This window comes from Scomber scombrus, chromosome 6 (genome assembly GCF_963691925.1).
Source record: "Scomber scombrus chromosome 6, fScoSco1.1, whole genome shotgun sequence".
Lineage (NCBI taxonomy): Eukaryota > Metazoa > Chordata > Actinopteri > Scombriformes > Scombridae > Scomber > Scomber scombrus.
In genome coordinates, this window is record NC_084975.1 from 535,825 (window position 1) to 542,228 (window position 6,404).

General features: G+C 35.4%; 1 protein-coding gene across 1 annotated transcript in view; it reads left to right on the top strand.

Annotated features, from left to right (window-relative positions):
- Positions 1-6,404, top strand: part of LOC133981671 (cytosolic 5'-nucleotidase 1B) — a 114,393-nt gene that overhangs the window by 70,210 nt on the left and 37,779 nt on the right. The window lies entirely within an intron of this gene.

Sequence of the window (6,404 nt, forward strand, 5' to 3'; positions counted from 1 at the left end):
TTTCTATTTTATTTTATTTGTTTTGTTTTGATGTTTTATCTTTTTATGTTATTCTTTCTACTTTATTTTATTATTATTATTCTTTTACTTTTGTCTCTTTTTTTTAAACCTAGTTTTATTTCAGCTTTTATTTTACTTTTCTTTTGTCTTTTAATTTATTTGAACCTATTTTTTTTACTCTAACTTTTAATAAACCTTTTCTCTTTTCTCTCTTATTTTACTTATTTATTTACCTATTTTATTTACATTCTTTTATCATTCTTATTTTCTCTCACATGGTTTTAATTTCTGTCTTTTGATTTGTTCTTTGTTTATCTTGTTTTTCATTCATTTATTTTGTCATTTGTTCTATTTTATTATCAGCTTTGAACGACATTAACCTGAATGAAAGCTGCTGTATTAATAAAGATTGATTGATTGATTGATTGATTGATTGATACGTAGATTATTAATTAATACATTTTTTGAGTATTTTTTGTTAATTAAAGAAAAACGACGAACTAAACCAACTTCACACTTTGTTGACGACTCTGAAGAATCTAAAATATGAAAGATTTGTTTTATTTAACATGTTTATGTTATATTATAATATTTTATAACTCTGATCTTTAGTTTTGTTCTATGATGAAAATAGAAATAAGTGTCCAAACAGTTTACTGCTAATATAAACACGGTGTTATGGAACAAATACATTATAAATTAGCTTTCTTTGTTTTAGGGCAGATTTAATAAAGTTGTTTTTATATAAAATATTAATCAGAGTTTAATGATTCATTGATTCATCGCTCCAAATTCTCTGATTCAGTTTCTTCAATGTGAAAGTTTCCATTCAGAAATAAACCTGTCTGTCTCCTCAGGAAATCATCATCCTCATTTTCATCATCCTCATCTTCATCATCCTCATCATCATCTTCATCATGCCGTCTGTCACTGTGACTCAGGTGTTCGTGCTGCTCGCCCTGCTGCACCTCACCACATCACTTCCTGTCAGGTACTTTTATTTTTTATAATAAACGTTATTATTGAAATTTAACAATAAAGTACTGGCTAATAATTCACAGTAGTATTTATAATCTGATATTAATATAAATTCATCACAGTTCACAGAAACATTGTGTTTTCACATTAACCTCAAAATGACTAAATCTACAATATTATGATGCTGAAACCTTATCACACTAATTATAACTGTAATTACCATTAAATTCTAAATCACTGCAGACTGTAAAACACAGAATAATAACCCAACATGATTACAGTAGTTTACTGTAAAACCTGCTGATTGTTAACAGTCAATAAAACTAAACTACAACAGCATTTACGCTTCGAAGGGAATAAATGAAATGTTTCACATCTCAAAACTAAAGTCCAAGAAAAAAAAAGTCAAACATTATTTATTAATGAGAAACTACGAAGTACTAATTAAATATCTGCCACAGAAATCGCTCCACGTCTCTTCAGAGTGTCCTGATGTTGTTCTCTGTGTTTAAATGTTGACGTCCAGTGATGAAGACGAGGCGGAGAGTTTCCTGACTCAGATCAGACACCTGAACGCACCGTGGTCTCTGTCTGCAGACGCTCTGCTGGAAGCCAGACTCAGGTCACTTTACTCTTTATGAATCATTTCCTTCAACATGTCGGCTGCATCGTTTTACACAAAACCCTGAATTACAACTTTGAGATCTCGACTCAAATTTAAAATAAGATTCTTTGAAGTTAAAATCTGAACAAACTAAGACGAGTCAGTAAAGACCTGAAAGACTAAATACATTAAAACAAGTACTGCAGTACAGTTAGAGGTACTTGTACTTTACTGTAGTACAGTTTGAGGTATTTATACTTTACTGTAGTACAGTTTGAGGTATTTATACTTTACTGTAGTACAGTTTGAGGTATTTATACTTTACTGTAGTTCAGTTTGAGGTATTTATACTTTACTGTAGTTCAGTTTGAGGTATTTATACTTTACTGTAGTACAGTTTGAGGTATTTATACTTTACTGTAGTACAGTTTGAGGTATTTATACTTTACTGTAGTACAGTTTGAGGTATTTATACTTTACTGTAGTACAGTTTGAGGTATTTATACTTTACTGTAGTACAGTTTGAGGTATTTATACTTTACTGTAGTACAGTTAGAGGTACTTGTACTTTACTGTAGTACAGTTTGAGGTACTTCCACACCACCACATTTCTGTGGGAAATACTGCAGTACTTTTACTGTAATACTGTGTTATTAATGAGTATTGATGTGATATTGTGTTTCAGGCCGCTGTCGTCTGCAGGTCTGAACCGCAGGAGGCAGTTAGGAGACATCGAGTTCTCCAACAGATACGCAGAGTTCCTGAGATCTAAAGCCAAACACAACTCCATCTGTGCCTTCCTGCACCGCATGCAGGGCGTCAAAAAGAGGTTTTTATTTGTTTCTTTTCTTTTCTAATCACATATCAACTTATTCAGCTATGTTAAAGGTGCATGTATTCATATTTTAGAGGTTGTGTCACTGAGCAGTACTGTCAGTCTTCCTCTTAAAATAAACTCAACACAGACTCTTTAACTGTTGGATTAAGACACAGTTTTTATATTGTGAACAATCTTTAGAAACAACTTCACGAATAATTAAACTGTTGAGCATAACTGGCTCAACTGTAAAGTTCATCACTGACAGGAAGAAGTTACCAATAGTTGTTTTGAGACTCAGTTGGTTTAAATCATTGTGAGGAATAAGAGAGTTGAAGTGTGTTTTAATGCTCTATTGTTTATTATTAGTGGGGATTTTTGTTTTTAATTGTATGTTTTAATGTTTCCATGTTTTTACTATTATTGGGTTTTATTTTTATTTCTCAAATAGTATATTTTTAGTTTCCAATTCTTTTTGTTAAATGTTATTTTTATGTAAACTTACCTTTGTGTCCGCAGCTCGGTGGGAGGAGACACGGAGAAGGTGAATCTGCTGCTGAAACAGTACATGTGTCCGTCCGCCTACAGCTGGCCGTCGGACCTGTGACCAGATGAATGCTCATGTTACTGATGTTCTGAATACATATGCAGCTGGAATCATATTTAATGTGGAAACACAAATATCTTTGTTATTAAAAATCTTTTATGAAGTCCTTTAAGTGTTTTTAATCCTTTATCCTTTCTGACTCATATATGGACTCTTATACTGAATTATTATCTCATATGGAATAACAAGGACATAATACCTAAACACAAATACTCTGTAACAGCACAGGATTATGGACTCTAATAACCAGAACTGGAAGAAGTACTCAGAACCTTTATTGAAGTAAAAGTACCAATACAGCAAAGTAAAAAATACTTTATTACAAGTTAAAGTCCTGCATGATCACAGTTTGACCACAAGATGGAGCTGTTGATGCAGAAATAACACTGCAGTAGTATTATAGTGATGTAGTATGCAGTATTACAGTAAAAGTACTGCAGTATTATGAGTGATGTAGTATGCAGTATTACAGTAAAAGTACTGCAGTATTATAGTGATGTAGTATGCAGTATTACAGTAAAAGTACTGCAGTATTATAGTGATGTAGTATGCAGTATTACAGTAAAAGTACTGCAGTATTATAGTGATGTAGTATGCAGTATTACAGTAAAGTACTGCAGTATTATGAGTGATGTAGTATGCAGTATTACAGTAAAAGAACTGCAGTATTATGAGTGATGTAGTATGCAGTATTACAGTAAAAGTACTGCAGTATTATAGTGATGTAGTATGCAGTATTACAGTAAAAGAACTGCAGTATTATAGTGATGTAGTATGCAGTATTACAGTAAAAGTACTGCAGTATTATGAGTGATAAGTACAAGTACCTCTAACTGTACTACAGTCATTACATTTAGTAGTTTTCTTTAACTTATTAGATTTTAATGAACACATGTGTAAATCAGCTTTAAATTTTATCGGAAATCAGTTAATTTTCAGTCAGTAGACTAAACATTGCAGCTCTAACCAGGACATTAATCATGCAGAACATCATTAAAACAACATTAAAATATGTCTGAATTAATTAATCTGATCATATTTGTGTAAACAGGGATAAAATCTAACAGGATATGAATAATGTAACTTCCTGTACACATTATTGGAGGACTGCTGTCACCTGATCTTCACTTTAAAGGCGAGGCGTGATTCACCTCAGCGTTGTTGCATCATCTCTGTAAAGCATCATTCAGCAGGTCAGTGGAGTCAGCTGCTATTTAGTCATTAACTTAACATATACATACATATATTTTATAATTTCAAGTTCATCCAACTTAAAGTTTCTAGTTTTTATTTCTCTGACCTGAAGTGACTTAAATGATGAGCTGAATGAATGAAGTGCTGTGTATCGCCCCCTGGTGGCTGACTGCAGTAACAGTCATGAGAACCGACCTCCATGTTAGCAGGTGATTAAACCTTGATTCATTTTTCAGAGAGCAGAGAGAGAGACCACTAAACATCTCCTATCACACAATATCATGTCCTATTTTACCTCAGACATGAAAATATAACATAGTAATAATGATGGAAATGTTATTTTATTGGTAGTTTTGAGTCTCTTTAGTCACTTTATCGCTATGTTACCATGGTAACTAGATGGCAGCTGTCACTCAAACCAACTGTAGGTTGTTTTTAGTCAATTTTATGTCTCTTTTTGGTAGTTTTTAGGTTTCTTTAGTCAATTTGTGTCTCTTTTAGTCATTTTTCCATCTATTTTTGGTTCCATCTCTTTTTGGTGGTTAAATGTTATTTTATATAAAGGTAAAATGAGCAGCGCTTTATGGAGCTGTGGGGTTTATTGTAGAACCATTAGAACCATCAGTCTTCACTGCTACATCATAACATCCTCATAACTACTATCTTATTAAAACTATTAACTATTCATTTCACTACAACACATGTCAATAGATACGGAGATAATCTGACCCAGAACAGCCTCAATGGACAAACATCTGGAGCACAAATACAAAATATAACATTTAATATGTTTAAAGTAAAAGAAAATAACATGTGGGGAGTTTTTACAAGCTGTTAACCCTCCTGTCGTCCTCCCGTCAAATTGACCCCGTCTCTTTTGACTGTTCCTTCTTTCCTTCCTTCCTCCCTCTTTCTTTAATTTTTCCTTCGTTCTTCCCCTCCTTCCCTCTTTCTTTGCTCCCTCCTCCTTCCATACTTATTTCCTCACTTCCTTCCTTCCTCCCTTCCTCCTCTCCTTCCTTCCTTCCTCTTTTCCTCCCTCCTTACTCTTTTCCTTCCTTCCTTACTTCCTTCCTCATTCCTTCCTTCCTTCCTCCCTCCCTCCCTCCTTACTCCTTTACTTCCTTCCTTCCTTCTTTCCTTCCTTCCTTGACCTGAGGACAACAGGAGGGTTAAAGTTCAAAACAGGTTTAACAAACATGATCAGTATATATTATTCTGTATGAATCTAACTCATTCAAATTATATGGTTGGTTATTGTGTCTACAGCCGTTTCTCCTTCCTCACCTGCAGCTCCCTTTGTCTTCCTCAGCCAATCAGCTCGCAGCCCACCTGTTCCTCGTTGTTTCATTAGATCCAGATCCTGGTTTTCAGTTCAGTTTAAATAATATCCTTCAGCCTTGCTCCACCACCAGACATGCTAGAAACGTGCTATGTGTGTTTCTTTTCAGTACAAACCATGTAAAGGTTGGTAAAAGCTGTACACTCAGCTGTGCATGTTATCTTTACACTGACTCTACACATGGCCAGACCAACCATACAGGCACCTAGGGGCCCAGGAGCAGAAAGGGGCCCTCCATATGTCCAAAATAAAATAAAGAGTTAAGACGTTTCCACCCAACAGCAGCGTTTTCCAATCAGAATACAATGGAAATAAAAGTTGTTTCCAGTCTCATGATTGGCTGTTTTATGGGTCAATTTGATGGCTGAGTGAGTGATGATTGGTTAGCAGGCCAGAGTGCATTGTGGGTAGGAGGTATCAATGAGTGCAGGGGAAAGAATGATGAACTAACAGCAGCGGTAACTTATTATGGGGTTACAGGGAGAATGAGCTTCAGTGCTTAAAGGCTCCTGTTGTCCTCGAGTCAAGGAAGGAAGGGAAGGAGGGAGTGAGGGAGGAAGGAAGGAAGGAGGATGGGAGGAAGGAAAGGACGGAGGAAAGAAGGAAGGAAGGAAGGTAGGTAAGAGGGAGGAAGGGAAGGGGGGAGAAAGGAAAAGAAGAAGGAAGGAAAGAAGGAAGGGAGGAAGGTAGGGGGGAGGAAAGAAAGAGAGAAGAAGGGAAGGAAAGAGGGAAGGGTAGAAGGAAGGAAGAAAGGGGGAGGGAGGAAGGAAGAACAGAGGGAAGGAAGGAAAGGAAGGAAGGAGGGAAGGAAGGAAAGAAAGAGAAGGAGGGAGGGAGGAAAGAAGGAAGGAAGGAAGGAGGG